Here is an 11,080-nt window from a genome sequence, read left to right as displayed (position 1 = left end):
GGCAGCAGAATAAGGAAAGTTATTATTTTGGTATTACAGGGCTATAAAGAACTAGTGACAATTAAAGACTGCGCAAAACAAAACTTTCTTTTAAGATCTTAATAGGATTGCAGTTCTAGTAGTAATGCAGCTGTTAGGAGATCTTTTTAACCCCAATCCTGTAGTGAATCGACTGAGATACCAATCTTAGCTGCATTCTTTACATTTAAAAAATATATATCTCAACAGATACATAATTAAAAGAGATCACAATACAGTGCAGAAGTTCAACACAATCAAGGGTATAAAACATGGAGTTTGAATCTATGAATAAGAGAGACAAAAGCTGAAATCCAGATTAATCTCTGACAGCTTTTTAAAAATTTCTAAAGACACGTTTATTCATTTTAATTAGACTTGTGGTTTTAATTGTTTTAATGTTTTAATTTGTTTTATGTTGCTGTAATCTCCCAGAGATCTATGTTTGGGGCTGTGTTCAAATATAACAAACGAATAAAATGCAACGCTTGTGTTGCTAACACTATGCTGGTGCTAGAGGAGAAGGGGTGATTTGCGGTAAAAGTATTATCCAAGCAATTCCTTCCAGATGTGAAGGCAGTTGTACATAAGTGATGCTACATAGACAAGCCACCTAATGGCACATCAGGGAAGTAACTTGCCTACGGAGCAAGAGGTTGCTGGTTCAAATCCCCGCTGGTATGTTCCCTAGGCTATGGGAAACACCTATATTGGGCAGCAGTGATATATGAAGATGCTGAAAGGCATCCTCTCATACTGTGCAGGAGATGGCAATGGTAAACCCATCCTGTATTCTACCAAAGAAAACCACATGGCTCTGTAGTCACCAAGAGTCGACACCGACACGACGGCACAACAACATAGACTGCTTCATTTGCTTTGAAATCTTACTTTGAAGCACAAATTACTCAAACCGGTGTGACTTTATATTATCTTTTCTTCTTATCCAGCAAAACAACTGAAGATGGTTTGGTGGTTTTCAGTCCCACAGTATGGACATGAACATACTTACATAATTGATATTTGCATCTGAGTCTTTAGTACAGATCCCTCTCTAGAGTATAAAATATCAGTTTACATAGAGGACTATTCTTCAAATGTAATTTTTATGTTACATATAATCTGCACTATTATATCTAAGCTAACCGTGTGCTAAAAAAAACAACATATCAGGCATTCCTCTTAAGAATCTCAAGTATGCTACTCAAAATCTAATTTTATTGGGTCCACCTGATAAGAGCTTGTGCCTAGATTAGATTTCCAGAAATCTCAAGCATAAAATGATCATATACTATCTTTGAAGAGAGAATTATTATACTCTTATTCCGTAGAAAGAATTATTACCTCCCACATCAATAATGTTAAGTCTAAGATCAAATATACTGACATGCAATATGTGCAGTGCATTTTCTGATATTCATAAGTTATACATTTGGCTATAAATATTGACATTAATGCAAGATGTAAGTATTGAATTCAATAAACTTGGATTTTTCTCCTTTTGTATATACAGTAGTAAGTAACTATTAAAGACATTGTTTCCTGTACAGAAATTGTTTCATTTTCTAATAGCCCTGAATATCACATAGACTAATTACTAGATGCACACAGCCTCTTTTGCCCTGACATTCCTTGTGGTGATAGTTTACTTCTGAACAGATACAATGTTTTTTATTATTATTTGGTGACATTATAAAAGTCCAGGCAATGGTTAGGGGGACAGTTCATCTCAATCAAGGAAAGTCAGTTCCGGGCAATGCAGCCTCTGGCTGCAATGCATCATAGCAGCTTAGCCTATGGCTAAAGAGGGCTCATAGATTGATTGTTAACTTACATAACATTTACTGACATTTTCTCTTTCTCAAGTTTTATACTAATTTTGTCCAAGAGATTTCCCCCCTCTCCACCCCAAGTCAAATTCTCGCTGTTTGGGAGAAGCTACAATTCTGTGCATAAATTTGATACCCTATTCATAGTTATACAACCATGATAAGTGCTTAGAAGAGCAGTCACATAGGAAACTTCAGAAATGGGATATAGGCATGGGTTTTTAACTAGATTCATATTGATCAAAGCTGTATAAAAACATTATTGTTTATATGCTCTAAATTTCAAGAAGTCCCATCTTTAAACTGAGTGATGGAAGTTTAATAAGTAGTACCAGAACTAATTGAAGAAGGAATTTAACAGATGATATTTCCCAAACAAATTCTTCCTGTAATTCCTGTCAGGGATTGTCATCTGTTGTCAGATATCACATTCATACTCAACTGAAAAGCTTTCTAGAGAGAACATTGCTGGGCAAAGATCCAGGAAAAGACAACACCAGGTCTGCAAAATAGAGAAGTCAAAGCAATACATTTCTGCTCACTGACAGAGTGTCCTTCCTGGGAATACTTAGCAAGTGATTGAGAATCTGGCTTTATTGTCAGAAACCATGGGAAAATCTCTTCTTTCCTGCAATACACAATTTGACTTTCTGTGGAATGCTCTGGAGTATCTTTCTCATGTGGATGAAATGAATGAAGTTAAAAAAAAATCTTTTGAGAGTTTTAACCCTCATAATAGAAATGCAATATGCAAGCCCCAATAGTTTCATCTCAACAACTTAAAGTTGTGCCGTCGAGTCGGTGTCGACTCCTGGCAACCACAGAGCCATGTGGTTTTCTTTGGTGGCATACAAGAGAGATTTACCATTGCCATTTCCCTCACAGTATGACATGATGCCTTTCAGCATCTTCCTATATTGCTGCTGCCCGATATAGGTGTTTCCCATAGTCCAGGAAACATACCAGCGGGGAACCAGCAACCTCTTGCTCCCTAGGCAAGTTACTTTCCCGCTGTGCCATTACAGGCAGGTTAAAGGTGATTCCTACGTACTGCCCATCTTTATTATGATGTTATGCACAGGTTCTAATTTTATCTAATTTAATTTTTAAATGGCTGACATTATGAAGAAAATTATTCAAAGTAGTCCCATTGAAATTAAAAAGACAAATTAGGCAATGCCTAATGTCCTTTTAATTTCAATAGGACTGATCTGAGTAATGTTCCTCATCATGTCAGCCACCATTTGGAATTGCTTTCTACCTATCTTCCATTTGCCCAACAAACCCTTGTTACCTATTAAAAGATAATGGGTGTATTTCTTATGTAACAATAATATAGATATTCTTGTCTGTATTTTTCTGCTAGTCATCATCAGTAATCTTTGTCGTTGTGGGTTACTGTTGTTGTTGCTACATACTAAAAGTTTTCTCCTGAGTGTCTCCATCTTTTATAAAACATCAGAGCAAATATATAGGAAGCTGTAGTTCCCTGACAAACAGATGTCACTCTGGTGGCATTGTAAGCCTATGAAGAGAAAGCAACATGTTGACTCCATTTATATTCTGCACACAAAGCCTTCAGAATGTTCAATAATATTTGATTGAAATTTCCCAGCAGAAAATCATCTTTCCCAAGCCTGGCTATTTCATGTTCCTTCTCAATCACCTGTTTCCCCACCACCACCACCACCCTTTTTTGACAACTGCACCACATCTATCAAGATCTGCACAGATGTATGGTGCAATTGTGAAGCATGTGAAAATGGGGAAGGGAAATCAAGAACCCAATCCTCCAATTTCAGGACAAAACACATGGCAAATGCAGTTTTAAAAAAAATTATACGGGACAATGAGAGGCAAAAATGAACATGCCCTTAGTTCTTCAGTAGCTGCTGTCCAAATTAAGTTATTCAATAATACTATTCAAGAGTAACTCTAAAAGACTACTTAATTTTAATGGGACTTCGGTAGAGGAATTTAGTCAGGCAGTCAGCCATTACCTGGATCTTTGCACTGCATTTTTAGATTTTCACCTGTCAAATGCAATTCTAGTTATGTTTCTGCTCCTCTGTTTGTCTCAGTGAAGCACCATTACCCTGTCAATCTTTAACCCACCTTTAAAGTCAAACTGCAGGATGGAATCCACTTATTTTTAACTATGTATGTCCATGGCTGGGGATGATGTCGTTCGTTGTAGTTCAGCAACATCTAGAAAACAACACATTGCTTACCCCTGCTATACAAGCTTTAAAAGAAACTGGTAGGTGGTGATTCTCCTGCAACTTAGTTTATGTTGAGCCATGACCCAGTTGTGGACCGTAAGTTCTACCCCACTCATTAAGATCATATATGTTAGACAAAACAATGCCCTTGGGTTGGGTTAAGTTTTGGATCAGCCTTCTCTTAAGAAACCTCTCAGCTGTTGTCCAAGTTTGCCATTATTTCTTGTACACTTTCAAGTACTCCCGCCCCCCCCCCCATCCACACAGTTCAAACGCTTGTCCAGATGCTGTCTGTAAAATCTGTTGAAATGAGTGTAGCAGATGGAATACTGGGTCAGGCTGGAATATGGGTATTCTCTCTTCTGGGATATGGAGCTTATGATGCTAATATGCATCACTCTACTTTGATCAAGTAGTCCTACACTGGTATGAATGTAGGTTGCTGCCATATAAAGTACAACAAGAAGAGGTATTATTACAATTCAACACATAAACTTGAATCTGCCAATAAAGAGTTAACAGTGGACTAGAATCTAGTTTACTTGAAGCATATTCTACATAATCTGGAAGATGACAAACTATTCTTCTAAAAATGGAATTGGGGAGGTATGCTTTCTTTAACATGCTAACTTCTTTATAGTCTAAACAAAAACAAAATCCCAACACCTACTATTACTACTACTACTACTACTAATAATAATAATAATAATTGTATACTGCTTTTTAACAACAAAAAAGTTTTCAAAGCAGTTTACATAGAAAAGAGTAAGAAGAAAATGGTTCCGTCCCCAAAAGGCTCACAGTCTAAAAAGAAGCACAAGATAGACATCAGCATCAGCCACTGGGCTGATTAGACTAATTACGTGGTTGCAGGTTCTGTACCAGCACACATCTGCACTTTATTGGCTAATTTCAATTGCATGTTTCTCCAGGCATGGGGACTTTTAATTACTTAAGTCATGTAGTTTGATGTTTCTCTCCCCCACCCACCACACACATACATCCTATTTTCTTAATTCCAGTTTTAGCTTGTCAGTCCCAGTACACTTCTGGCATTCACCTGCTGTGCTTATTTTTCAGTTAAATCCTCAAGCTTGCCATTTTTGTCTGTGTAATACTTGGCACAATATAGCCCTGACATCTAAGTGCTATAGAAATATAAATGGGTAGTACAGAATAGGTTACAGCAAAGAGTCTTATAGCTGATTTGTGCAGAATTCAATGGCTAGATTTCTCAAGCACTGTGATTAACAAAAGGCAATTTTCAGGCCTTTCTATGTGCAGTGGAAGCTTGTATAGTCAGACCCACATTTCTGCTAGAATCAGACTGGGCTGATGAAACAAACCTTGCTTGGACAATTCTGATAGTCAAGAGAATGTATGTGTGTTTTCTATTGCTAGAAAAGGAAAAGGAAAGGTTTGTCTGAAATAATCATATGTGGGACTTGGGAGTTAGGCATTGTCAACAGCCCACATTCTCAAATAGTGGACCCTCCTAATAAAAGTAATCAAAATTCCTTTTTAATTTTAAAGAATTCACAAAAACAAATGTTTTGTATAGATTCAGTGTATGCCATAGATTCACAGTATGCCACAGATTCACTGTATGCCATTGTATCACCATATGTAAAAGCATCTTCAAAAACAGTATCACTGCTGACATCCAGACTAACATTGTACATGCACAAAAATGTTTTGCGTGCACATCAGAGGAGGGGTGATTTTCATTTCACCTATTGCCAGAGTTTCCTGAGGCTGGGGCTCTGCTCACCACGGTGCTTGTGGCGAATTGTGGCACTGCAGCAGTATTTGAGTTCCAGGCTCTATGCTGGTCCCAGCCTGTGAGATCTGTGATTGGCTTTTCTATGAATAGGAAGCATATATGAAGCAATCCTTGCCTCAGTATCAAGTTCCTCTTGCACTGTTCTTGTTTGGCGTGTTCCAGGCTCCTGATGACCCTCTGATTTGACTCTGGTGTGTTACTAGCTTGTGGCTCCTGTCTTGATCTTCCTGGCAACCAGCTGCTTATCTAGAGTAGCCCCTAGTAAGTTCCTGGCTTTCCCAGTCCTGGCCAGAACTTATGCCCCTGACTGCTGCCAACAGCTCAGCTGCCTGTCACTGATCTCCCCTTACATCTAGAGCCCAGTTGTGGGACCCTCAGAGACATGTTTTTGGAAGGAGCAGTGGACTGCAAAGTAAGGGAAGCCTGATTGACTGCAGAGTAAGGGGAAATTACCCGTCCTGAATTGCACACCTAAAAAAGATTGCACTTACCATTAATCAGAATGCCAGCCATTGCTGTTGTTTCCTCTTTAATAAGAATACCTTACATTTACATGAACTAAGTTTACATACAACTAACAAAACATAAAGCACTATAATTAAATTCAGATTTTCTTCTGTCTGCTTCCAGGCTGTTAAACTGATTCAGTCAATCTACTTTTAAATCTGGGAGCTGATGGTTGGAAAAATTAAGTTAGTCACATGCTTAACTTGTCTCATTGGCTGACATATTGAGCACTGTAATGTAGGGGTGTGCACAAACCGGTCTGCCATGAACTGGTCCACAACAAAGCGGGCCAGTTCAACTGCTTGATCATGAATCGAACCAGTCTTCAGGAGAGGTGGTTTGATCCATGATTGAACCGGACTGAGCCTGGTCCATTGTGGATGGTTCGACCATCCAAGGGGCTGTGGTTGTAAAGGAAGCAAAGTGAGGAAGCAAAGGGGAACCCTGCCTTTAAAAGGCTTCTAAGGGCGGCCGGGGGTGGGGGCGAAGTACCCTTCCTGAATCATATGTGTGGCCATAACAGTTTTAACATTTCTTAAAAGGCTGCATTTGCATACCTGCTGGCAAATGCAGTACAATGGTAGTTAGCAGTGTTGGGGTCTTTAGGGTGTGGCAAGCTTAAGAACCCCACAGAGCCCAAAATGCTGGTGGGCCTGGAAGCCACGCTGAATGCCATGGCAGAAATAGGGTCACACCAGAAACAAGGAGCACAGCCAGCTCAAGAGCCATACCAGAGCCCCAGAATTCCAGAGAGCATGCTAAACCTACCTGGCAAGCATGCAACACTACTCAATGCTAGCAGTGAGGCATCCATCGCCTCCTCCCCTGGATCATAAGCTGCAGCTGAGTAAAGAGGAAAAAGAAAGGGGTTACAGGGGAGAGCAAAAGTAGGCAAAGGGGGTTGGGAAAACAGGACAGGGAAACAGAAAATGGAGGATAAAGGGTACGTGGAAATGTTGTTGTAATATGTCCAGCCAGTAGGGAGCACTAGCATTTGCTAGTAGTGATCCTAATTGGAGGCAGAGTCCCTTCCTACTTCCTGCCTGCACTTCTTGTTGAACTTGTCTCTTCCTGTAACACAATAAAGAAGTCTTGTCCTCTGATGGCTGCCTTCCTCTGAACTCCCATGGCAAAGGGGACGGGGTCAAGATCTACCATCCTAGGAACGAAAAGCTCTGAAGCCAGCTCCTTGAGGCAGCACAAGGAGTACAAAGCAGCTAAAGCTGAGTGAGGACCCAGACAGGAGGAGGAGAGTGTTGAGAAACTCCCTCCCTTACATCCCTGACTAACACCAGCAATCTCTGTTAAGATTTCACAAGCAGTCGGAATGTGCCCAGTTACCATAAGTGAAAGCTGTCTAGTTCACTGAGTAATCTGCTCTGAAGAGTTTGCATCCAGCTTTTATTCCTACAGCTAACAGACTAGTTATTATAAATAAGGGTTGACAGCAGTGGAGCTAAGAGTGCTCCATTCCCTGCAAATCTAATATCCATGTCAAATGTGTTTGGCATGCATAGGTACAATAAAATCAGCATCGAGTCGTCATAATTTTTCTCTGCAATTTAACTGCACATGACAGGTGATTTCTACAAGGTCATCTGCCTTTGAAAAACACAGCCAAGCATTTGCAAACTAGATTAAACTACAGTTTGCCATTTGGGAATCAAAAATAGGTTCACTTCATGATTTAATGTAGACAATAAATCTGTAACTGAAATAAGTTATGCCATTTTGTAATTTATTTGTATCATTGCCACAGAGCTGCCATGCACATTTCTGCAATCTGTGCAGCTTGAGATATTGTCCATGTTCAACTCAATGTGCACAAGAGCTCCACAATCAAGATCTCTTCTGGGTTTTAAAATTTTTTAATAGCAGCCCCAGGAGACAATCAGATCAGGACAATGGCATTGGCAGAGAAGCCATCACCCTTTGCCCTGTGCCATTTGTTTTTGTTTTTGTTTTTGTTTAAATTGTCCTGATGACTGAATAAAACACAATCATTAGGAACTTTCAAGGAAACACAGTTTCAAAGGGAGAAAATGGCATAATATACTAATCACATTCTATGAAACAAAGAACCTAGAGATTAATAAATGGATACCTGGTATGCAGCTTTTCTAGACTCCAGAAACCACATTAACCAGCCTTGTTTATCAAATTCATGTATTCGTCATCTACATGTCACCCCAGCCACCCCTGCTAACTGAGCTAAAAGACGCCTTTAAAAGGTAGTGACTTCTAAGGCAACTGTCCTTATTTAACACAGCAGGAGGCTTTACAGACAGGGCTGTTACCCCAAATCTCCTTCGGAAGAGAGTATGTGCGTTCACACTCCAGCCAAACTTACCCCGAAGTCCCTTCGAGATCTTTGGACCCACTCCACACACAAATTGGGCTTTGTCTTGCGAATTCTAGCTTATCTCAGTGTATTTCCGGGTTTTAAAAATGTTGTTTTTAAGCTACTTTTTCTGAAAATGCCAGAGCAAATAGATAAAGGCACTGACGTAGAATCATTAGCATGATGAGGGATGCAGATTTAGAAATGCAGATATAGCTCTTTAGAAAGCTCCCCCGCTCTCTCTCCCTCCCCATTGACTAGAAGGAAAAAATGGAAGCATGCCATGTGAACTTGCATCAAAACGAAACCCAAGAGCAGAGAGGAGGGGCTCCTTCCCTCAATGCCGCGAGTGTGATTCAAAGTGGTTTCGCTCAACATTTACCCCTCAGCATGAAGCCATGTGTGAATAATTCCCTGAACATCCTTCCCAATGGCTGTTGCTGGTATTTTGCTTGAGTTTCTTTTTAGATTGTGCATCCTTTTGGGACAAGGAACCATCTTCTTATTCCTTTTGCTGTTTAAACTGCTTTGTGAACTTTTTTGTTGTTAAAAAAATCTAATATGAATTAAATGTTCTAAATTTTTATCAATAGAAAATAGACATAGTGTTAAATCCCAGTCGTATTTTTGTAGCCATGTGCGAATAACTCCCTAAACAACCTTCCCAATGGCTGCTGCTCGTATTTCGCTTGAGTTCTGGACTTCTGAAAAACCATGTGGACTTCTGAAAAACAACAAGGACATTTTTAAAAAGCATATAGCAGCCCAAGGTGTTACCAAATAAGCTCTCAAAAATTTGTTGACCATACACCAAATACAAGTGACAGTTCTGAATGTATTATTCACATCTTTGTCTGTGTCTGCGCCTGCTTCGTTCATGCCAGATCTTTCATCATTCTATGTTAACTGCCAGCACAAGGCTTTCAAACCTTTCTGGTTCTTCCATAAACAACCCCAGCATGATCATTCTAAGGACTTTGGTAGCCAAGTTTACTATCTTATATTGCTCAGCTTTTCATATCCTCTAATTTTCCACTGAAGAAAACAGGGACATGCCCCTGTCTACATGTGTAGATGTGGCTAAGCAACCCGGGAGGCATGGTGTATAATTTCTGATGACAAGTACATGCAGAGCACATTATTCCAAATTACCAAAGCGGATAAGCCAAGACCATACCTCCCACCAATTCTCATATCATGGATTACTTATGCCCAAGCCCCTCATCCAGTATTACATATTGATGAAGACTGTGTTCCACCAGCTCTGTGCTGTACACAGCACAGTCCTTGGTTTTGTGCATCCACTGACATGCAGATGCACTAGAGACACGATACATGAATCCACCCATTTGCAGGTTTAATCTCTAAAGACTCTGAGAAGAGAACTGAAGAATGACCACTCCATCAATGCACGTAGTGGGGTGGGGGGGACTGAACAAGGGGCAAAACCAGGAACAAAACAGGGACAGCGATTTACAAAGGAGAAATTCTAGAAAATAGGGGCTGCCCCTGGTAAATAGGGACAGTTGGTGTCTATCATGTACATAAACTCACCTAGTAGGTTTCAGAATCAAAAGTCCTGCAGTCCAAATTTAGCAGTCTAAAATCCTATTATACATCATGATAACCTGGTTTGTGGTAGAATTAGTTGTTCCAGAAGATTCAATATGCCACTCACTGACATGATCTCACAATGTTCTTGCAGAATACACTGTGAAAAGACACCGTGCATATCCAAGCCCAAAGCAGCAGACACCCTCATTTGCTCATATTCAGGTGTAGTCCATGTGTGGAATCCTCCTACCACCATGCTCAAACAAACTTATGCACTACCTGGCTTATCACAAAAGCCCAGCAGCCAAGGCCCTTGTGTGCAGGTTGCATCTGCTGAGACTGTGTGTCATGAGAGTTCAGAGGAAGGCAGGCATTATAGGCTAAGACTACTTTATTGTGTAACAGGAAGAGACAAGTTCAACAAGAAGTACAGGCAGGAAGAAGGGAGGGAATCTGCCTCCAATGAAGATCATTACTAACAAATGCTAGTGCCACCTACTGGCTGGACATATTAGAGCAACATTTCCACACATCCCCCCTCTTTCTTAAACCAACAACAATCTTCTATATCTATATATCTCTTAGACGTACCCGTTGCTAATCCCATGTGTGGCAGCTCTCACAGGAGTTCACAAACAGCTGCCGGATAGCAACAGGGGTGGGTGAGAGGGAAGAAAATGGTGGCAGCAGCTGGGCCAGGGCCCAGTGGGGGGAAACACGGCTGCAAACGATGGCGGCGGGTGGGCAGGCAGGCAGAAGAAGGCGGTTGAGGCCAAGCAGGAAGAACATGAAGGCGGCAGGTGGAAGGGGGAAACAGCACATGCAG

The 11,080-nt window shown here is 40.5% G+C and overlaps 1 long non-coding RNA gene across 1 annotated transcript; it reads right to left on the bottom strand.

Annotated features, from left to right (window-relative positions):
• Positions 1-4,519: 4,519 nt before the first annotated feature.
• LOC128341941 (uncharacterized) lies at positions 4,520-10,640 on the bottom strand. Its single transcript, XR_008314688.1, has 3 exons — positions 10,255-10,640; positions 7,128-9,424; positions 4,520-6,524 (listed from the first exon to the last, which is right to left on the bottom strand). It is a non-coding gene; the product is annotated as an uncharacterized LOC128341941 (long non-coding RNA).
• Between the last annotated feature and the right edge of the window lie 440 nt (positions 10,641-11,080).

This window comes from Hemicordylus capensis, chromosome 2 (assembly GCF_027244095.1).
Source record: "Hemicordylus capensis ecotype Gifberg chromosome 2, rHemCap1.1.pri, whole genome shotgun sequence".
Taxonomy (NCBI): domain Eukaryota; kingdom Metazoa; phylum Chordata; class Lepidosauria; order Squamata; family Cordylidae; genus Hemicordylus; species Hemicordylus capensis.
Note: the sequence above shows the minus strand (reverse complement) of the source record. Positions and strands in the feature narration are given on the sequence as shown.